Source organism: Miscanthus floridulus, chromosome 13 (genome assembly GCF_019320115.1).
Source record: "Miscanthus floridulus cultivar M001 chromosome 13, ASM1932011v1, whole genome shotgun sequence".
NCBI lineage: Eukaryota > Viridiplantae > Streptophyta > Magnoliopsida > Poales > Poaceae > Miscanthus > Miscanthus floridulus.
Window position 1 is genome coordinate 32,353,196 of NC_089592.1, and position 24,593 is coordinate 32,377,788.

Genomic DNA, 24,593 nt, shown 5'->3' on the forward strand with positions numbered 1-24,593 from the left:
CTTAATAGAACCCGCCATCCTTAGCGCATTTCCCTAAGTACGCTTTCCCCTTTTTGAAAACGTAAACTAAACTATTTTAGTCCAAAGTACGTTTTCAGTATTTACATAAATGCCATTTGTACGGTTTTGCTTATAAAATCGCCGTTTTAGCTCCGAATCGACCCGTTCAAATTGCGTTAGTTTTGTAATTTCGTAATCTACGTGTTAGTACTACTGTTAATCATGTTTGCAACTTTTAAATGTTGAGGTTAGCTTTAGTTAAATAAATTGCTATAGGAAATCCCGTTTAAATCATAACTTTCGCGTTTTAGCTCCGTTTTTCGTGAACTTCGCGTTGATGTGATCGTAGCGAGACGTAGATTATTTTCATAAACATTTTATCTTGTTTTCTATACTGTTGGTGTACTGTTCTAACTATAGGATTGTTTGCTTTGCATGAATGCCTGTGGAATGTTGTATGTCGCCGTGTTTGTCGCGTTCAGACAGTGAGGAGAACGTTGGAGATCAAGAGTTCTTCGATGACCAGCAGGACCAGCAAGAGTTTGTGAACCAAGGCAAGTATAGCATGGGCCTACCTTGATGTCCTATTCACTTTAATCATTTACTCATGTGCATGTGTCTAACTTTGATAACCATAAGGACATTCTAGTCATTTGATGACTTGTTCCCTTGACTCCTATGGGTTATTTGCATATGGGTAGATTGCTAGTGCTCTAACTGAACATGATCTACACGATGGTTAATGGTTCTATGGAACTAAAAGTATAACGTGATTTGTAACAACTGATCCATAGGGCAAAGGTGCAAATGACTTTTGATCATGTTGCTCCTGGCCCTCCATAAGGACTTATCTATCGGCAAAAGCTGGGACTGACAGTGCAACCGTGAGAGTCATATGGCTCTGACTTTAGCTCAGTAATAGGACATTTTCTAGCTTATTAGAGGTTACCTTTATGGCGCAAGAGGGGCTTGCCACGTTGGGTATAGGGCTGCCTCTGTTCCTATGTGTATAGCCATGATGGATATGTGCCATAGGAAAGGGGGGTTCCTACATCTGCTTGCCGAGGAAACCTAGCGGCCCTAACTTGTTAGAGAAACCTATGAAATGGCTTCATAGTGTACCCTGCCCGCTCACCTTGGCAGTGACATGGGAGTAATTAACCCGGGCATATGGGAATCATGACTCGCGGTGAATGTGCACCACCTCTGCAGAGGGTTACAAACTGTTATAACAGCCGTGCTCACGGTCACGAGCAGCCCGGAAAACTCACAGAATAATTGGATACTCATTATGGTTCATAAATGATGGTTTACGATGATAATATGATGCAAATAATTCTGATATCTGATTATGTGGGTTAAATGGGAGATTAAGCATAACTTGATAATAATTGGTAATAAAATCCTGACTTACTAAAAGTGCTAACTACAGTAAACCAGTGTCATCCTTTTTGAGCTACATAACCCCATGTTATCTTGTTAAGTACGGGAAGTACTTACACTCGTTTATTTCTATATTTGGGTAAAAATCCCGGATGGGTAACAGATGACAACGGGTATGAGGAATTTCCTGAGGATTATTAGGCTTGCGGTCAACCAGTTGACCTTCCCTGTGATGAAGTCCCATGAGAGAGTTATCTTTTTATATTCCGATGTGTGATGTAAGACTAAGTTATAATATGGATCTGATGTAAGAGACATCGTAATGATACTTTTTGTAATTTGTCAGCTTGTGTATGTGACTGATCCCTAGGCACACACGAGTTTTGTGCATTCAATTTTATCCTTAAAATTGGGTGTGACAAATTGGTATCAGAGCCGTGTTGACTATAGGACACAAGCCTAGTTAGAAACGGTCGTTTTAGCATCTTTGCTCCTCTGGTTTCATGCTTACTGTCTTATTCTTGTTATTTTATTAAAACATTTATGCTTTTCATACCTTAATCTATTATAGAAAATTTTTTATTCTAATTCTATCTCACTTTAAATCTATAGATGTCTCATAACCCGAAGACTGCCCGCCTCAGCACTACTGGCTACCGTGCCTTGTTCACCCCACGTGCTCCACAGGCGGAGAAGGAGATTGTGATCATCTTCGACGATGAGGAGATGACTACCCCGACATCTGCACCTGCTCCTACTCCAGCTGTCGCACTGGTCTATCCTGTTGTAGCTACACCTAAGGAGTCATCGGCTACTTCACCTACACCTGCGCCATCCCCAGTTGTCCCTGTGGTGGATGAGGAGATAGGCTAGAAGTGCAAGTACTACTTCAAACCAGCCCCAGAGATGGCCTACTACCACACCCTCCTCACCCATGTGCTGGATGACTACTACCCCGATCTGCACGCCTCCATCAGCTATCATTGTGCAGAGTACCAGCATCCTTTGGAGGCGACCTTTTGGAAGGTGGAGCTGGTTGTCACTGCTTGGAATGACATTAAGAACAGACATGAGGTGGAGACTGTCCACCGTGCCACTGCCAGGAGGGCCCATGCCTTGGATGGCATGGAAGATGCAGCGCAGGACGCCTACATCTACTACCATGGTCGTTGCTTTGAGGCCATGAGGGAGGATCGTTTTAGGTTCCTTCCTCGCAATGATCATGAGGGTGTTTGACAGGTCTTGGCACCACCAGAGAGTGACCCAACTCTAGAAGCAACAGTGCAGCATGTCCATGTCATGCATGGGGTGGATGAAGAAGTCAAAGGAGAGCTGCGTGCATCACAGAGGGCCGAGAGACGCCTCTAGAAGCAAGTTGATGAACTACATGCCCAACTTGGGCAGCCACCGATCTACAAGAAGAAGCGCCAGTCGTTCACCATGATTAACACCGCCCCATAGGTGTTAGGTGCCTTGATTAAGATTACAACGTCGTTAGTTCGTGTTTCATATTTAGTCTTGTTTGGTCTTGTGAACTTGGATGATTAGATGTTTTAATTTGTGAACTTGGTTGATTTGGAGTTTGGTTGTTTGCTAGAAGTTTGTGGGCATGTCCACAACTTCCTTAGATTGGAACCTTAAGTTTAGATTAAATCTTAATGTAGATGGTTTGCTTTATCTTAACTCTGCTGTGCTGTTTTCTGGAGCAGCCTGTGATCTCTATGTTGTATCTTGAAATCTGGACTGTCAAAAATTCTGAAATTTTTGTGGAGATAACTAGACTTCTGTATCTTTCAAATGTCTCTGGAATCACGTCAATAGCTGTTCAGGTTTGTGAGATCTTGCTGTCACAATTTGATGTTTCTGCGCAGACTGGAACCCAGAACAGATTCGGTTTAGCTCTATTTTTAACCCTGTGTATGTCAGAATATGTAAAAGTGATCTAAATAAAAGTTGTAGCTGATCTCCTAAGCTTTCCAACCGTTCTTGGTACACCTCTGTTGGATCTCTGAAACTCGAGTTATAACATATTTACTGAACTGTTGAATTTGAATCTTGTCCAGAAAATTCTCAGCATTGTTTCTTATCTTTTGAAAGCTCTCTATAATTTGGAAAATCTCTAAATTTTGCGCATTTGTTGGAAAGCAGATGGCCGCAAGAGGAGGAAGAGGCAGAGGCCGTGGTCGTGGCCGTGATGCTCTCATAAATCCACCACCACCGCCACCTGTGACCATGGAACAATTAATAGGAATGCAAGCGCAGTTGATGCAAGCTATGATGCAGCGCTTGGATAATGAACCTGCAAGAGGACCACCGCCTGTTCAGGTCAGAGATAAGCATGGAGAGTTTATGAAGGGTCGTCCACCGGTGTTCACTCATACCTCAGATCCTATGGAGGCAGATGATTGGTTGCGTGCTGTAGAGAAGCAACTTAACATAGCATAATGCAACGATCTTGAGAAGGTGTTGTATGCTTCTGGTCAACTCCAGGGAGCAGCTCAGGATTGGTGGGATTCTTTCCAGTATGGACGTCCCAACAACGCTCCTGCTATCACCTGGCAGGAATTCAAGGATAACTTCCGGTCATATCATATCCCTGATGGACTGGTGGAATTGAAGCAAGAGGAATTCAGATCCCTTAAGTAAGGATCCATGACTGTGGCGGAGTATCGTGACAAGTTTGCTCAACTGTCACGCTATGCTCCAAATGATGTAGCTGAGGATAAGGAGAAGCAACGCCGTTTCCTCAAGAGACTCTATGATGGGCTGCAGCTTCAGCTGATGTCCAACACCTACCCTAACTTTCAGTATTTGGTGAACCGCGCTATTGTGATTGACGATAAGCGCAAAGAGATGGAAGCCAAGAAGAGGAGGCTTCAAGGGCAAGCTTTTGGAAGTAACACCCGCCCGCGTACATATCCACAGTAGGGTTTTCAACAAAGGAATCAAGGACCATCTAACCAGGGAAACCATGGTCAGAATCCTCAATGTAATCAGTTCCAGCAAAGCCCTCAGTACCAGCAACAGTATGGTAATCAGCGTCCCCCGCAATAGACTAGCAATCCGGCAACACGCCAGGGACCATCCAACAATGCTCCTGTGAAGAGTGGTGCACCCAATAACCCCAATACATGCTACCGCTGTGGAGAAGTTGGTCACTATGCTCATCAGTGTCCAAAGAAGTAGAACCAACAAGCACCTCAGAACCAGACTAGCAATCAGAAGTTCAACGCCCGACCACCTCACACTGCAAAGGTGAATTATGTGTCATCTAATGCAGCTTAGGAGATGCCTGAGGTCATGTTGGGTACGTTCAGCGTCAACTCTATCTCTGCTATAGTACTTTTTGATTCTGGTGCTTCGCATTCTTTTATTTCCCAAGCTTTTGTTAGAATGCATAGCATACCTTTGTGTGCCATGAAAAACCCCATACTAGTAAATTCACTAGGAAGTAGTATGCCCGCTTCATATTGGAGTCCCTCAACTTGCATTTCCTTAAGGGGGTAGACTTCAAAGTGAAGCCAATTATGTTGAGAACAGCGGGAATTGATCTTATTCTGGGAATGGATTGGATGAAACAACACCGGACAGTGATTTAGTGTCAGGAGAAATCTGTGGTTGTGATATCACTCAATGGAGATAGAATCTGTGTAGAAGTGGTAGTGCAAGCTCCGCCTACAGCCATAGTGAACCAGCTAGATGGTGAAGCCAATAAATAAGATCGTGTTGTGGAGGAGTTCCCAGATGTCTTCCCCGATGACTTGCCAGGTATGCCACCTGAGCGAGACATTGAATTCATTATTGAATTATTACCTAGAACTACACCAATAGCTAAACATCCATATATAATGGGGGTTAATGAATTAGAAGAGCTTAAGAAACAACTAAAAGAATTGCAAGAAAAAGGTTTCATACGCCCCAGATCTTCCCCATGGGGGGCACCTATGATTTTTGTGGATAAGAAGGATGGTAGTCAACGGATGTGTGTGGATTACCATTCACTTAATGAGGTTACAATCAAGAATAAATACCCTTTGCCTAGGATTGATGACATGTTTGATCAGTTGAGAGCAGCCTATGTGTTCTCCAAGATTGATCTTCGCTCAGGATACCATCAACTTAAGATTCAAAACTCGGACATTCCTAAGACAGCATTCACTACACGGTATGGCTTGTATGAGTATACAATTATATCTTTTGGATTGACCAATGCACCTGCATACTTTATGTATCTGATGAATAAGGTGTTCATGGAGTTTCTGGATAAATTTGTGGTGGTATTCATAGATGACATACTAATATTCTCCAAGACTGAAGAAGAACATGCTGAACATATAAGGTTGGTCTTGCAAAAGCTTAGAGAACATAAGTTGTACGCTAAGCGGAGCAAGTGTGAGTTTTGGTTGAAGGAAGTATCTTTTCTAGGTCATGTTGTCTCCAATGGTGGAATAGCAGTGGATCCAGGCAAGGTACAAGATGTGTTGAATTGGAAACCACCAACCAATGTAAGTGAGATTCATAGCTTTTTGGGATTGGCTGGATACTACAGGAGGTTCATTGAAGGTTTTTCCAAACTTGCTAAGCCTATGACAGCTCTGTTGGAAAAGAATGCCAAGTATGTATGGTCGGGTAAATGCTAGGCAAACTTTGATGAGCTAAAGAAGAGATTGACTACAGCTCCAGTATTGATTTTGCCCGACTTAAGGAAGAACTTCTCTATCTATTGTGATACATCCTGTGTGGGTCTTGGATGTGTGCTTATGTAAGAAGAAAGAGTGGTGGCATATGCATCTAGACAACTGAGGAAGCATGAGTTGAATTACCCTACTCATGACATGGAATTGACAACTGTGGTTCATGCTTTGAAAATCTAGAGACATTATCTAATTGGGCATAAGAATGATATCTATACAGATCACAAGAGTTTGAAGTATATCTTTACCCAATCAGATCTAAATCTGAGACAACGTCGTTGGTTAGAATTAATCAAAGACTATGACTTGGAAGTGCATTATCATCCGGGAAAGGCAAATGTCATGGCTGATGCACTTAGTAGGAAGAGTTATGCTAATGGACTTGGGATGACATTTATGTCAGCAGAGTTGTGTGCTGAAATGGAGCATCTCAACTTGAGTTTTGTCACTAATGCAATGGAATTGGTGATAGAGCCTACATTGGAGCAAGAGATACGCAAAGGTCAATTGGAGGATGAAAAACTAAAAGAGATAGCGGAGAATGTAGTGCTTGGAAAGGCACCAGGATTCAGAATGGATGAGAATGGTACTCTTTGGTTCGGGAAAAGGATATGTGTACCTGAAGTGAAGACTATTCGTGATGCAATTCTGCAAGAGGCCCATGAGTCTGCCTATTCCATACATCCTAGAAGTACAAAGATGTATTTGGATCTCAAGGAGAAGTATTGGTGGTATGGTTTGAAGAGAGATGTGGCAAAGTATATGGCTTTGTGTGACACTTGTCAAAGAGTGAAAGCTGAGTATCAAAGACCTGCAGGGTTGCTACAACCAATGAAGATTCCTAAATGGAAATGGGAAGAAGTTGGTATGGATTTTATCGTAGGTTTGCCCCACACTCAAAGAGGTTATGATTCAATATGGGTAATAGTGGATCGACTCAGTAAGGTCGCTCACTTTTTACCAGTCAAGACTACCTATACGGGTGCAAGGTTAGCAGAGTTGTACATGGAAAGAATAGTGTGTTTACATGGTGTTCCCAAGAAGATTGTGTCGGATAGAGGCACTCAGTTTACATCACAATTCTGGCATAAAGTGCACAGATCTTTGGGGACAAAGTTGAATTTCAGTTGTGCTTACCACCCACAAACTGATGGACAGACTGAAAGGATCAATCAGATTTTGGAAGATATGTTGAGAGCTTGTGCACTACAGTATGGTAATAGTTGGGATAAGAGTCTGTCATATACAGAGTTCTCGTATAACAACAGTTATCAGAAGAGTCTTAAGATGGCACCTTTCAAGGCGCTGTATGGACGTAAATGTAGAACGCCTTTGTTCTGGAATCAGACTGGTGAAACTCAAGTGTTTGGACCCGATGTCCTTAGAGACGCGGAAGAACAAGTGAGAATGATTAGAGCTAACTTAAGAGTGGCTCAGTCCCGATAGAAGAGTTACGTTGATACTCGTAGAAGAGAGCTGACTTTCGAAGTTGGTGATTATGTGTACTTGAAGGTGTCACCAATGAGAAGTGTGAAAAGATTCAATATGAAGGGAAAGTTAGCACCAAGGTATATTGGACCTTTTAAGATCCTAGAGAGACGTGGAGAAGTAGCCTATCAATTGGAACTACCTGAAAGTTTGTCAGGCGTGCATCATGTGTTTCATGTTTCTCAATTGAAAAAGTGTTTGAGGGTACCAGAAGAGCAAATTCCTTTGGAAGAACTTGCTGTTAAGAAAGATCTTACATATGAAGAGTATCCAATAAAGATCTTGGAAACTGCCGAAAGAGTTACAAGAAGCCGAACTATAAAGATGAGCAAGGTGTAGTGGAATCGGTATACAGAGGATGAAGCTACTTGGGAAAGAGAATAGGATCTGAGAAAGTCTTATCCCTAACTATTTGAGTAAGCAATCACCCGAATCTCGAGGACGAGATTCATTTTAAGGGGGGTAGAATTGTAACACCCAAAATTTCAATGTTTTGAAATAAGAAAAATTTGATTTATTTATGTTAGTATGTGTGCATTCAAATATAGGAAATTAATATTTTTGGGAAACTAAAATCAAATATAAGGTTAGTAACCTTTTTATGCATACATGCTGCCGCACTTTCATCCTTGTAATGATTGGTCTTGATTCAAAGTTCAAATGAATTCAAAATCAAGTTGAAAATGCTTTTGGAAATCTATTAAAAAAGAAAAAAAATCCTTCTCACTCCCTCCCCTCTCTCATTTGGCCTGCTGGCCCAGCCCTCCAGCCCAGCCGCGTGGCTTTTCTCCTTTGCGCACCGTGATGGCCTGCGCGGCCCAGCAAGCGCGCCGACCCAGCTCGGGCAGGAAACTGTCGCCGCGCCCTCCTTCTCTCTCTGCGCTGATAGCTTGCGCCCACTTGTCAGTGCCGCCCCCTTCCTCCTGCGTGTCCCGCACCTGCACCGGTCAGCCGCAACTACTCCGCGCCCATGTTGCGCATCGTGGGAGCGCCCCTCTTCGCTCCTCGGCCTCGATTTAAAGGAGCCAAACCCCCCACGCGTTCCTCTGTTGCTCCCCGCTCCATTTTCGCATTCGCCGAGCACCGAGGAAGCCCCAGCAACCGCCGCGCCGAGTTCACCGGTTCTGCCATCCGCCCTCCGCGTGAACCACTGTCCCCGAGCCACGTCCACTCTGATTTTCGCCGTGGTGAGCCTCGCCGTACTCCCCTCTCTCCTCCCATGCCATTTACTTTGAGTTTTGTGGCTTCTAGAGCCCTATTCGCGGGCGCCCGTGAGCTCTTGCTCGCCGGCCATGGCGGCCACTGCGCCAACCGCGTCCACCGGCCTCGTTCTCGGCCTGGTTGAGTTCGCGAGTACCTCCGCAACTCCCCGGTGACCTCGGTTCTCCGAACCGTGGCCCCTAGCCCCTGAACCGCGCGCTCCGGCGAGTCCTTGCCACCGGCCATGGCTGCGCCGCCGCCGGAACTACTGTTCCTGGCCGGCTCCTCCTCTCTCCCCCTCACTGATCTAATCTGAGCCGTTCATTTCAAATCCAACGGCCACCAGAGGCCGATACCCCTTCGCGGGTGGATTTGCTAAAGAGCCCCCCTGTTTTCGCTTAATAGAACCCGCCATCCTTAGCGCATTTCCCTGAGTACGCTTTCCCCTTTTTGAAAACGTAAACTAAACTGTTTTAGTCCAAAGTACGTTTTCAGTATTTACAGAAATGCCATTTGTACTGTTTTGCTTATAAAATCGCCGTTTTAGCTCTGAATCGACCCGTTCAAATTGCGTTAGTTTCGTAATTTCATAATCTACGTGTTAGTACTACTGTTAATCATGTTTGCAACTTTTAAATGTTGAGGTTAGCTTTAGTTAAATAAATTGCTATAGGAAATCTCGTTTAAATCATAACTTTCGCGTTTTAGCTCCGTTTTTCATGAACTTCGCGTTGACGTGATCGTAGCGAGACATAGATTATTTTCATAAACATTTTATCTTGTTTTCTATACTGTTGGTGTACTGTTCTAACTATAGGATTGTTTGCATTGTATGAAGGCCTGTGGAATGTTGTATGTTGTCGTGTTTGTCGCGTTCAGACGGTGAGGAGAACGTTGGAGATCAAGAGTTCTTCGACGACCAGTAGGACCAGCAAGAGTTTGTGAACCAAGGCAAGTATAGCATGGGCCTACCTTGATGTCCTATTCACTTTAATCATTTACTCATGTGCATGTGTCCAACTTTGATAACCATAAGGACACTCTAGTCATTTGATGACTTGTTCCCTTGACTCCTATGGGTTATTTGCATATGGGTAGATTGCTAGTGCTCTAACTGAACATGATCTACACGATGGTTAATGGTTTTATGGAACTGAAAGTATAACGTGATTTGTAACAACTGATCCATAGGGCGAAGGTGCAAATGACTTTTGATCATGTTGCTCCTGGCCCTCCATAAGAACTTATCTGTCGGCAAAAGCTGGGACTGACAGTGCAACCGTCAGAGTCATATGGCTCTGACTTTAGCTCAGTAATAGGACCTTTTCTAGCTTGTTAGAGGTTACCTTTATGGCGCAAGAGGGGCTTGCCACGTTGGGTATAGGGCTGCCTCTGTTCCTATGTGTATAGCCGTGATGGATATGTGCCATAGGAAAGGGGGGTTCCTACATCTGCCTGCCGAGGAAACCTAGCGGCCCTAACTAGTTAGAGAAATCTATGAAATGGCTTCATAGTGTACCCTGCCCGCTCACCTTGGCAGTGACATGGGAGTAATTAACCCGAGCATATGGGAATCATGACTCGCGGTGAATGTGCACCACCTCTGCAGAGGATTACAAACTGTTATAACAGTCGTGCTCACGGTCACGAGCGGCCCGGAAAACTCACAGAATAATTGGATACTCATTGTGGTTCATAAATGATGGTTTACGATGATAATATGATGCAAATAATTCTAATATCTGATTATGTGGGTTAAATGGGAGATTAAGCATAACTTGATAATAATTGGTAATAAAATCCTGACTTACTAAAAGTGCTAACTACAGTAAACCAGTGTCGTCCTTTTTGAGCTACATAACCCCATGTTATCTTGTTAAGTACGGGAAGTACTTACACTTGTTTATTTCTATATTTGGGTAAAAATCCCGGATGGGTAACAGATGACAACGGGTATGAGGAATTTCCTGAGGATTATTAGGCTTGCGGTCAACCAGTTGACCTTCCCTATGATAAAGTCCCACAAGAGAGTTATCTTTTTATATTCCGATGTGTGATGTAAGACTAAGTTATATTATGGATCTGATGTAAGAGACACCATGATGATACTTTATGTAATTTGTCAGCTTGTGTGTGTGACTGATTCCTGGGCACACACGAGTTTGTGCAGTCAATTTTATCCTTAAAATTGGGTGTGACAACGCACAAAGCGGTCCACGGTGGCCGGCAGAGGCAGCGTGACCTCCGCGTGGGGAGCAGCCCGCGACGGCTGATGGTTGCAGTGTGGAGCAGCCCGCGGCGACCAGCGGGGCAGCATGGCCACCATGCTGGGTGCAGCCCGTGGTAGCCAGTGTAGCTGGCACGGCCTCCGTGTGGGGAGTAAACCACGACAGCTGACTAAGGTGGCGCTGGCGCTTGGTGCCCGCGTGGCATGTAGGGGCGGCGCTCCCAGCAATAGGCGGAACGCAAAATCGAGCGCAGACTCCCCGTGCGTGCGTCCCTATCTTGAATGAAAGAGATAGGATAATGCAAGGGTAAATGGTCATTTCATGTCTGTAGTTTAGGTCACATTAACGTTTCTATGTGTAAAAACTAACAAAATGTTAATTTCAGTTCATGGTGGCAACTTTCATTGGTATTTCACGGGACCAAAAATCTTTCAATGGTATTTTATAGAAGTCACAATCTTTCGATGCTACAGAACCATTTTTCCCTAAATGAAAAAGAAAATATTTTCATTTTAGCTACTCTCTAGAAAATGCAGAAATTAATAAAATTTAAACAATTTAATTAATTGCCAAATTACGTTTGAAAACATTAATAAAATAATTTCCTTTTCAGAAATTAATCTCTAAACACTACTGGATTTAGCTTCTTTGCTGAGTGCCTCAGGCACTCGGCAAAGGCCGATATACACTCGGCAAAGCCTTTGCTGAGTGGTACACTCGGCAAAGGGCGCTCGGTAAACAGTTTATTGGCAAAGACCTCTTTGCCGAGTGCACTTTATCGGGCACTCGACAAAGCCTTTGCCCAGTGCTATTCTAACACTCGGCAAAGAAAAGTTGTCGTGACGGCGAGCGCCACCGTGACTACGAGCGCCACCATGATGGCGGCTTTGCCGGGTGTCAAGGTCAAGCACTCGGTAAAGGTTGCCTCTTTTCCGAGCGCCATTGACTCAGACACTCGGCAAAGGTGGCCACTGTGCCGAGTGCCACCGTCAAGACACTCGGCAAACAGGCGACCTTTGTCGAGTGTCTGGCCCATGGCACTCGGCAAATCTATGATGTTTGCCGAGTGCAATGGCATGTGCACTCGGCAAAGCATGTTCCCAGGCATGTTCTCAGGTCATCACTTTGTCGAGTGTCATGGCCATTGCACTCGGCAAAGTGACTGAAAACAGCCTTTTTTATTTGTTTTTTACATTCCATCCAAATAAACAAAAGATATATATAACAAACATCACCAACATCACATATATATCATCAACAGAACATATATATCACCAACACCACATATATATCACAAACGTCACATGTCTCACAATATATCACAAATAAGTTCATAAGTAATCCAAGTGTTCCATCATCTAAAACCACAATTGCAAATAGAAGTACCATTAACAACCACAAGTATCATCACCTAGCTTCCTCATCCCACCGCCCACCATCTTTGTTCAATCACTTGCAATTAAAAAGAGTAAACCAATATGCACAGATAAATAAGAAGTACTTAGAAAGAGATGCAAAATAAACAAAACATAATTACAAAATAACATAGTATTACATGTATTAGAAATAATCTTCATGATCGGGATTAGCTAGATCATAAGTCTCATCATCACTATCAATCATGTCGAAATAATCAACACTATCCGAATGAGCAATGTTGCCATTGTCATTGTCTAAATGTAATCGCTCAAGCATTTGTAAGTCCTTCACATTTTGCACCTCATCTCTAGCGTCCTCTTCAATAACCGTTTCATTGTCTACTTCCATTCCGATCGCTTCGGTTAAGTCTATCTCAAACCTCCCTTCTAGTCCCTCTTCTTGAAAGAACTCTCCGTCACATGTGTTTGGGTCTAAGTTGTAATCTTCATCGTTTGGGACAGGCACTTTACCGTGTGGCGACACCCTATGCACAATATCCCAACCCTTAAGATGACTTTTGGTTTGACACGCATATGGGAGATAATAAACTTGCATGGCCTATTGGGCCACAATATAGATATCGTCTCCTGGTAAGACGGAATCCTATCGAATTTCAACTAGCCCAAGATTAGAATATGTCCGTCTCGTTACTTCAGGATCAAACCAATGGCATTTGAATATGATGGGATTAAAAGGTTTGGAACCATGAAACTTGAGTTCATATATTTCTTCAATTCTTCCATTATACTCGACCTCATCAACGTCGGGCGTTAAAACTCCAAAACTTGTGGTTCTTCGATTGGGCCAACTCTGCTCGTAGCTTGTTGTGCGAAAGTGATATCCATTCACGTCATAACCGAAAAACGACCTGACCCTATAGGCAAAGCCATCGGCGACCTATCTCAACTCGGCATGCATAGACGCATCCCTCTGGCCCTGCAAGCTCAAGCAGGATACATCGTTATATTATTCGCACGTACGAGTAACTTGGAATGTCAAACTAAGTATGAGCTAAATTAGACGGTACCTTCGGTTTGAACCAAGAAATGAAATCGGGCATTCCATTTCCCGCACCCTGTCTAACAAGGGTATCTACCTTCTGCGGGGTAGGATCCCTTGATTGATGCCAGAATTCATGAAGAAATTCCCTGTACCAACGAGAAACAAGGGGGTTGGATGTAGAATAGTGACGGCGTATTTCACAAGTTCATTGAGAACTTACTGCATGTACGGCGCCACTTCGTTAAGGTTGGTCAACACGTATAGCATGCTATGGCACCACTCTTCATGATTCAAGGTCTTGGGGGTCGATGCACTTGCGCTTCTGAGTTGCCCTCAGAAAAGGCTGAGGCTCGATTCATTTTTGACAGCATTGTAACGTGGGGGTGGATTATGCATGCTAGGGAGGTTGTCACCATAGTATGTTGTTGTGAAGTTCGCCACCTTCTCCAGAATGTATGCCTGTGCAATGGAAGCCTCGATTTTGCATTTATTTCTACATTTCTTTCGAAGAACCTTTAGACATCTCTCAATTGGATAGCACCAATGGCCATGCATGGGCCCCCCCATTCATGCCTCATACGGGAGGTGCAAAATCAAATGCTACATCAGATTGAAGAAGCTGGGTGCAAAGATCTTCTCCAACTTATAGAGCAACACAGGTGTCATTCTTTCCAAGTCAGCAATCACGGTCCGAGATAACTCCTTGGCACAAAGCTGGCGAAAGAAATAGCTCAACTCTACCAGCACTAGCCAGACATGCTCAGGGACATAGCCTCGAACCATCACCAGAAGAAGCCGCTCAATCCATATGTGGTAGTCATGACTCTTCATCCCTAAGACTCGCATAGTAGATAAGTTCACTCTCCTCCTCAGATTAGCTGCATACCCATCAGGGAACATTAGCGTCTGGATCCATTCTAGTACTCCCTCCTTTGGGGCTTGCTCAAGACAAAATCGGCCTTAGGCCTTCTCCATGTCTTGCCGTGACTAGGAGGCTTCATATGTTGGTTTGGTCTATCGCATAACGTTGCCAGATCCACTCTAGCCTTAATGTTGTCCTTTGACTTGTCAGGAATGTTCATGATTGTTGCCCAAAGTGTCTCGGCGATATTCTTTTTAATGTGCATTACATCAATGTTGTGTGGAAGGAGAAGGTCATCAAAATAGGGGAGCCGAGTCAAGCCCAACTTATGAGTCCACATATGTTGCTCTCCATATCCCACAAAACCACCTTCTAGATTGACCATCAGACCATCTATCTGTTCACGAACCGCGGCACCAGTCATTATCGGTGGTGTAGGGTCTGTCACTATGACACCTTTCGTAAAGTTCTTGATGTCTCGTCTGAATGCATGGTCAAGAGGGAGGAATTGTCGATGTTTGTCGAACGATGAATACTTGCCACCCTTTTGCAACCAAATGAACCTCAGACCTTCCTTGCATACTGGGCATGGGAACTTCCCGTGAACACACCAGGCGTAGAATATCCCATACGCCAGGAAGTCATGCAGGGAGTAGTGGTACCAAACATGCATTTTGAAGTTTTTCTTTGTAGCTCAGTCATATGTCCATACCCCTTCCTCCCAAGCACAGACCAATTCATCAATCATAGGCTCCATGAACACACCCATATTATTCCCTGGGTGTCCAAGAATTATCAATGACAAGAATATGTTCTGTCATTGAAAGCATACATCGGGGGGAGATTGAGGGGGATAACAAACATGGGCCAACATGTGTATGGGGCCGCCATCATTCCATAAGGATTGAACCCATCTGTTGCCAGCGCAATGCGTACATTATGAGCCTCTTTAGCTTTCTCATGATGAATGCCATCAAAGTGTGTCCATGCTTCACCATCGGATGCATGTACCATCCTGTCAGGATTGTATCGTTTGCCATTTTTGTGCCATGTCATCTGTTTTGTGGATTCCTCAGTCATGTATAGCCATTGGATCCTCGGTATGAATGGAAGGTGTCATAGGATTGTCACAGGATTGTCAAGCTATCTCTTCTGGCCATCACCAGAATCTACATCTAGGAACCTAGAGGATTTACACTTTGGATAGTACTTTACTTCCACGTATTCTTTCCTAAATAGGACGCACCCCTTCGGGCAAGCATGTATTCGCTCATACGGAATCTTAAGTGCACAAAGGAGTTTCTACGACTCGTGCATGCTCTTTGGTAGAAGGTGACCCTCCAGAAGTAGGCTGCCAATAACTGTCAACATACCATCGAAGGCGTCTCAACTCAAGCTATATTGGGACTTTAACGCCATTATGCGTCCAATGGCATGCAGTTGAGAAACCTTTGTCAGGCCATGAAGGGGTTTCTGTGTCATGGCAAACATGTCGTAGAACACCTTTGCGGTTGCCTCTAGCTCCTCCTCCATATGTCCTTCAGCGAACTGTGCCTCGTGATAGTCATTTAACATGTCTGCTACCCCGGCATCAGCATCATAATCCTCGACGCATGGTCTCACCACCTCCTCTCTCATACAACTTCACCATGGTAGACCCACCGGGTATAGTCTGTCGTAAATCCATTCTTCCAAAGATGTTCCCCCATGACCTTCTTTTGTCTTTTCCTGTTTGCACATTTGCTACAAGGACAACAAATTTTACTCGCTCCTTTAGCAGCCACGCCAAATGCCCATTCCAAGAAAGCATTGGTCTTTGTCGATCCATTCATTGGTGACCTGACCCTGACTTGCGCAGCCCATGTATATCCACTCACGGTCCTCCATCCTCTAGCATATATAGCGGCGAGTAATATAAACATCAATTGCATCAACACGACATTCCTACTATCTAATAGGTGAGGATAGGTCATAATCCCATGCGTGGATCCATAGATGAGGTTAGTTTCCATGCTCTACTCCTATCTGAGATAGAATTTCGGTAGCACCTCCCCGTTGTTCTCCAAATACATGTCCTGCTAGGGAGAGTGTGTATCCGGAGAACAAAAGGGAGATGATGCTGAAACTCTGTCTCGGATTGGAGCAGACCATGGAAACTAACCCCACCTATGCATCCACGGGCTATCCAAAAACGTGGACAATTTGAAACATATACAGTTTTAGATATGGAAATATCTGCATATTTCCAACCGTATCTCTTTCGAATGGGAGACTCCTAACTGGGTTACGTGATGTACGACCATGATACGGAAAGAGGGGTTATACCTAGGGTGGCGGCGGAGTCAGGCTAGCGGGGCCATGGCGGGTCGATGTAGTGGTGAGGCAACGCGATGCAGGCAGACCCGCAGTGGCGAGGAAGGCGATCGGGGTCACTGAGGTACTCCGGCTCCGCTCCGACGGGCTCTTCTCTGCAAAAAAAAAGAAACATAAAACTGTCAATACAAAATTTTAGCAGCACCTCCCTGCATGGTGAGGTTTCCAAAACCTACAAGAAAACCAATGGCACGATGGCCGACATGCACATATATATATGAACGGCACGATGGCCGACATGTACAAGATTATGTAAGGAACACCTAGCAACGTAATTAGGATAAGCAAGGATTAGGGATTACAAATTCAGGATCTATATCCCATTACTAATATATTCCATAAGCTATATTAATTTATGACAAACATCAATCCATGCATCCACAATCCATCCATGCTAAACCTTAGATTTGCAACTATGCACCATAACCAGCGTCCATGAAGGCACCCTAACCAGGACATCTTAATCTATTCATGCATCCACATCCATCAGGCGAAGACGGCATAGGGGCTCACCACTATAGAATGGCGACCAAGATGGCCAAATGCGGGTCGCCGCTACTGTGGGGCCACGCCGCACCCCGGTGGCGTTGCTGCTGTGCCACTGCAGGAGCGCGTGAGGGCGAAGGCGCCATTGCTTTGGCGGCCTCCTTCTCTTCCTCCTTCTCCCTCCTTCTTCCTCCTCTCCTCCTCCCCTCCACCTCCTCTCTTTCTCCTCCTCCGGCGGCGAGGTTAAATCCCCCCTTTGCTGAGTGCCCCCGATCTGGCACTCAGCAAAGCTTTTTTTTAATTTTTTGTAATTCTTTGTCGAGTGCCACCTGGCCTAGCACTCGGCAAAAAGGGTTTTTTAAAAAATTTTAAAAAATCTTTACCGAGTGCCAGCCATCCTGACACTCGGCAAAGAGGCTCCTTTGCCGAGTGTCATTTTTTGACACTCGGCAAACCATATTTTTTCACTTTTGACCTCCAAACTTTTTCTGCAGTCCTCATACAATACCTGGTACAATCCATGTTCCAATGTGGCACATTTCTCGGACTTTTTCTATATTTCTTTAATTTATTTAATTTATTTCTTGGATAATTTAAAATATAACTGCTAGTCATTCGAATAATGAAAAAAATGAATGGAAAAATGATATTCATGTTATTTAGTATAATGTGAGGCCGTATCCAGGAATAGACCATCAATTTCGAACATCTTGTTCATGAAACATGACCATGAACTTGTAGTCGAGTTGTTTTTAAATTCTATAAAAAGCAAACGAAGTCCGAAAATCATGAAACTTGTCAAGATATCATATGTGGAGGCTATGATAAAAAATTGAGGAGGTTTCGCGCAAGTTTGTCATGTACGATGCTTACCACCTCGTTGGCCTCTTCACGAAATCATGAAACTTCTTCGGAGATTCTTCGGTTTGCAAGCATTGTACATGACAACTTGCGTAAAACCTTCTCAAATTTTTATCACAGCCTCCACATATGATATCTTGACATCTTGACAAGTTTCATAATTTTTGGACTTCGTTCGCCGAGTGTCAAAAAAAGTGAAAAAAATATGGTTTGTCGAGTGTCAAAAAATGGCACTCGGCAAAGGAGCCTCTTTGCCGAGTGTCAGGAGAAGACACTCGGCAAAGGATTAACGGCGGCTGTTGGCCGTTAATGGAGGCATCCCTTTGCCGAGTGTTCTGGTTTGTCGAGTGCCGAGCACTTGGCAAACCACCTCTTTACCGAGTGTTATTGTTTGCCGAGTGCTCGGCACTCGGCAAACCACCTCTTTGCCGAGTGCCAATTGTTTGCCGAGTGCTTTCTCTCTGGCACTCAGCAAGCAGCCTCTTTACCGAGTGTCAGATAAAAAGCACTCGGCAAAGTCTGGGACACTTGGCAAAGAAGCCATCTCCGGTAGTGAAACTTGTGAATAGTAATATCTTATCATGCTAATTTCTTTTGTACACTTGCTCATAGTAAACAAATTAACCAGAATCTACAATATCTGTCATCAAAGCTTTGCAATAACAATTATAAGCCATTGACAACAATGAAAAAAGGATAGTGGTAAAACACTACACAAGGCATGCAAGAGAATACATGTGCCTTCATTCCATCTTCAACAAGCCATAGCATATCATATATCCTTGGAAGATGTTGTTTGAATGCATCTGAATTTGGATTTTCTGCCCAACAACAAATCATATCTAGTGTCTACTAGCAAAAAAGTTGACAAGTACATATTTATTAGTACAATATCATTTCAAAATTGTTTAACTTATACGTAAGAAAAGATAAGTTAGTTTTGTTACAACAATTCATGAATCCATACATTTGGTTCTTCAAGAAACAAGTCCAATTTAGGATTCAGCACATTTATCTACTAAGCTAGTCAATTATTACTTTTTTATCCATTATGAATCAATTTCAAATACCCCTACGAAACTTCAAGAATCATTGCATCAATATACAAGTTTGTAGGACAAAATTCAAATAGGTGAATTGTGCCAAGCTATGGGCTCTGCCTTAAAGAGTATCATGATATATACTATTACTTAAATCTATTCAATTTAGATATGCCTAGGTCTACACAAAATGTTTTCCTTTGCCAACATTAGCTAAGAAAGCCAAACTTTGCTCACATAGTAGAAAACCAAGCTAGACCTCCATTTTTTAACAAACAAAAAATTCACTCTTGAGAATTTATGCATATTACCTTGTTTATCGGACATATACATATGTATTTGCTAGTTTCATCTTCATAGTGGATATGTTCCATGGTGTTTTTCAATGCTATATCACTTAACTTATTTACTGGCCACCAATTCAGTATTGGCTCTATAACCTTATTAAGGCAAGTTCATACAAGATTTTGTGCCATTTTCCTTGGATATATAAGATCCACCTAGATGCAGAAAAAGGAAAACATGGCAAGTAGAATGAGCCAGACATTTAAATTTTGGGTAGACTTTCATTGTTGCTGCTAAAAATACTACACAAGACAATATAAATTCTGGTTTCTTTTATATATACAATTAAGATAAGGTGGACATGTTTTTATGACCAAAATGATCAACAAAATATGGTGGACTTGTCACACCCAATTTTAAGGATAAAATTGAATGCACAATACTCATGTGTGCCCAGGAATCAGTCACACACACAAGTCGACAAATCATATAAAGTATCATCACGGTGTCTCTTACATCACAAATAATAACATTAAGTAGTCTTACACAACATAGCAGAATAGTAAAGGATAACACTCTCGTGGAACACCATCACAGGGAAGGTCAACTGGTTGACCACAAGCCTAAAAATCCTCAGGAAATTCCTCATACCCGTTGTCATCTGTTACCCATCCGGGATTTTTATCCAAATAAAGAAAATAAACAAGTGTAAGTACATCCCGTACTTAACAAGCTAACATGGGGTTATGAAGCTCAAAAGGTTGACACTGGTGTACTATAGTTAGCATTTTTAGTAAGTCAAACTTTTATTCTCAGGTAATATCAAATTATGCTTAAGCTCCCATTTAATCCCATATGAACAGATATCAAGGTCAAGTGTATCGTATACCATCATAGAACATCTTAATTGAACATCATCAAGTATCCAGTTATTCTGTGAGTTTTCCGGGCCGCTTGTAACCGTGAGCACGGCTGTTATAACAGTTTGTTACCCTCTGCAGAGGTGGTGCACATTCACTGTGAGTCGTGATCCCCATTTGCCCGGGTTAATTACTCCCATGTCACTGCCAAGGTGAGCGGGCAGGGTACACTATGAAGCCATTTCATAGGTTTCTCTAACAAGTTAGGGCCGCTAGGTTTCCTTGGCAGGCAGATGTAGGAACCCCCTTTCCTATGGCACAAATCCATCATGGCTATACTCATAGGAACAGAGGCAGCCCTATACCCAACGTGGCAAGCCCCATTTGCGCCAAAAAGGTAACCTCTAACTAGCTAGAAAAGATCCTATTACTGAGCTAAAGTCAGAGCCATATGACTCTCCCGGTTGCACTGTCAGTCCTAGCTTTTGCCAACAGATAAGTCCTTATGGAGGGCTGGGAGCAACATGAACAAAGGTCATTTGCACTTTCGCCCTATGGAACAGTTGTTATAAATCATGTTACTCACTTTGTTCCATAGAATCATTCATCATCATGTATATCAAGTTCAGTTAGAGCACTAGCAATCTACCCATATGCATTTAACCCATAGGAGACAAGGAACAGGATAAACAATCACTAGGATGTCCTTATGGGTATCAAAATTAGACACATGCAAATGAGTAATTGATTAAAGTGAAATAGGACATCAAGGTAGGCCCATGCTATACTTGCCTTGGTTCACAAACTCGTGCTGGTCCTACTGATCGTCGAAGAGTTCTTGGTCTCCAACGTTTTCCTCACCATCTGAACGCGACCAACACAGTAGCATACAACATTCCAAAAGCATTCATGCAAAGCAAACATTCCTATCATTAGAACAGTACACCAATAGTATTGAAAACAAGATAAAATGTTTGTAAACATAATCTACGTCTCGCTACGATCACGTCAACGCGAAGTTCACGAAAAACGGAGCTAAAATGCGAAAGTTATGATTTAAACGGGTTTTCCTATAGCCATATATTTAATTAAATCTAATCATGAAATTAAAAAGTTCCAAACTTGACTAACAGTAGTTCCAACATGTAGCTTATGAAATTACGAAGCTAACGCGATTTGAATGGATCAATTCGGAGCTAAAACGGCAATTTTATAAGCGAAATAGTTCAAATGGCATTTCTGTAAATACTGAAAATGTATTTTTGACTTAAGCCGTGAAGTTTACGTTTTCCAAACGAAAATGCGCATTCGGGGAACTACGCCTTGGACTGCGGGTTAGGACTTAGAAAAGTCCAGGGTCTCTTTTACAAATGAGCCACGCGAAGGGGTATCGGAAGATCTCGGTCGTCGGATCATGGATGGAGGGCTCGGATTAGACCTGGGGAGGGAGAGAGAAGGATTCCGGCCGGGCACAGTAGCAGCCGCGGCGGCGCTCCATTGCCGGCGACGAGAAACACGTCGGCGAGCTCGGTTACTGGCCTACGGTCCACGGTTTTCCCAACCGAGGGCACCGGGGGTTAGAGGGGAAACAGGGGATCTCGTCCAGGCCTAGAAGACGGCCGGAGGGGAAGGCCAGGGCGGCGGGCGCCATGGCCGACGGCCGAAAGCTCGCGGACGCACACAAAACAAGGTCTACGGACTACAAAACAGGAAATAAGTTGCACAGGGAGAGAGAGGGGATCACGGTGAAGCTCACAGCGGGGAGAACGGGGTTGACGGCGGCTTGGAGTCGGCGATTCGCGCGGAGGCGGGCGGTGGATTCCGATGACCTCGGAGCAGCGGTTGCAGGGGCTTCCTCGGTGCTGGCGAGCGCAAAGAAGAGAGCGGGGAGCAGCAGGGGTGCGCGCGGGGGGTCGGCTTCGTTTTGTAGAGGTCGGGGCGTGGGCGATGCGGGAGGTGGGCGCAGCGGTTGCGGCAGCGGCGGTTCCGCGGGGGTGCGGGAGGTGGAGGATGGCACCGACAGGTGGGGCCGGGCTGGCAGCTGCTGAGCACAGGGAAGGCGCGGCGGTTGCTGGCGCGTAGTTGGGCCGGCGGGTCTTGCTGGGCCGAGCGGCCAGGGCGCGCGGCATGGGCTGGCGGTTGACGCGGAGGAGAAGGCCAGTGGCCAAAAGAGCTGGGCTAAACAGGCCGAAATGAGAGAGGAGGATGGAGTGAGAAGGATTTTCCCTTTTTTCCAAATAGATTTCCAAAATCACTTTCAAATAGATTTTGAATTCATTTGAACTTTGAATCAAGACCAATCATCACAAAAATAAATATGTAGCGGCATGAATGCACATACATGTTGCTACTTTACGATAAATTTTAAATTCATAAGAAATTTATTTATTTATTTATTTCTACATTTCATGAGCACAAAATACAGAATTAAATCATTTAAACCTATTTTCCAAAAGAGGCAAATTTTAGGGTGTTACAATTCTACCCCCCTTAAGATGAATCTCGTCCTCGAGATTCGGGAGACGTTGATAAAAGAGATGCAGATTCTCCGCCTTTGGATTCTTCTTTACTTCCTCGTGTAGTTCCATCGTCTCGATAGGGATCCCACTTTACTTTGCATACCTGTCGATCTTCTCCAAGTAACTTGCCCAATCGATTTCAAGATTCTGATAGGTACCTTGAACAACCCTTAGGTAACTCCAATCACTAAGCCACCTTTCCTATAATACCAATTCTCTTCAAAATATCTACCTTCCGACGAAGTCCTGATGAATCTCTTGGTCAGAAGAATATTCTTCTACCAATCTTCAAAACATTAATGTTTTTGGCTAAGTTGCTCGAACTGGGAATATAACTCTTAATCCTTGGTGTCACCCAAACCTTCTTAGCATAATTCTCTGTTGCTAAGGGCATCGGTCATGACTTTTGCTTCTCCAAGTGATAGCACTTTTCCAAGTCATAATCAATTTTCATTCCAACGAGGATATCACCAATTCAAGACCAACTTAGTGAAGATGTCCTATAGATTCTTGATCCAAACTAACTTAAAAGCTTCTCTAGTAGCTCTACCAAAATCTTAATGATCTTGGATAAACCTTCGTTGAACCTTTAACCAAACCTCATTGAGACTCTGAGTTTCTCTCACATCTTTGGGTACCACCACGCTTCCGCTACGCAAACAAGAACGTAGGACACTTCAGCTTGCAAATTCTTCAACTTGGCTACCCCCCTTAAGATAAGATAGACTAGGGAACACCAAAGTATAGCTTACATCTACTTCTTTTAGATGAGCTAACTTGTATCAAGATGTTCTGACATCCCAACGATACTCTTGTGTAAGGGCAAGAAACCTTCCACAACCTCCTTATATAACACTTTTCCAAATTCTGCAGTTAACTTGGTTGAAAACAGTACACAACAAAAACTACTCCAGATTCCAAACAGCACAGATGCATCATCTTGTGATTTTCGTATCTCCATAATCAAAATAGCTATCAAGCTGATTCTTGCGCTCAGAGAAAGATATTGAAGTTTACTTTTGTCCAGAATTTGCTCATGATTTATGATCGTCCAAAATCAGAGATATAACCCGAAGAATGCAGACTGCTCCGAAAAGACAGGGTAGGGAAAACAGAAGAAAAACAAAACCCGACTATTTATTTCATTAATCCTTAAACCTTAGGCCTATAAACTAAATGAAATTGTGGGAACACCCAACAAGATCATTGCAATCATTACAATGATTCAAAACAATTATAAGCATAATGACAATTCGACAATCAATGAAGATGCAAAATTCAATCATTGACTCAACTTGCGATACTATCGTTTTTATTGTGCTAGGGGTAACAATCTGAAGACTCATCTTAGGATTATGCAAGAAGGTGATGAGGGGTAGTTCTAAAAGCATATCAATTCAAGGGGTGAAGATAAGAACAAAGTCTTCAAAATAAGCACCAAGATAGAGATGAATGACAAGGGTACAAATATAGTAGAGAAGAAAATATCAAGGTACATAGATCAAGGGTTTTTGCAGCAACTTATAAACCTTAAAACAACTAGTTTCTACTAGGCTTGCGTCCTACAGTCAACACGGCTCCGATACCAATTTGTCACACCCAATTTTAAGGATAAAATTGAATGCACAATACTCATGTGTGCCCAGGAATCAGTCACACACACAAGTCGACAAATCATATAAAGTATCATCACGGTGTCTCTTACATCACAAATAATAACATTAAGTAGTCTTACACAACATAGCGGAATAGTAAAGGATAACACTCTCGTGGAACACCATCACAGGGAAGGTCAACTGGTTGACCACAAGCCTAAAAATCCTCGGAAAATTCCTCATACCCGTTGTCATCTGTTACCCATCTGGGATTTTTATCCAAATAAAGAAAATAAAC

The 24,593-nt window shown here is 43.4% G+C and overlaps 1 pseudogene; it reads right to left on the reverse strand.

Annotated features, from left to right (window-relative positions):
- Positions 1-24,593, reverse strand: part of LOC136499695 (achilleol B synthase-like) — a 74,314-nt pseudogene that overhangs the window by 20,378 nt on the left and 29,343 nt on the right.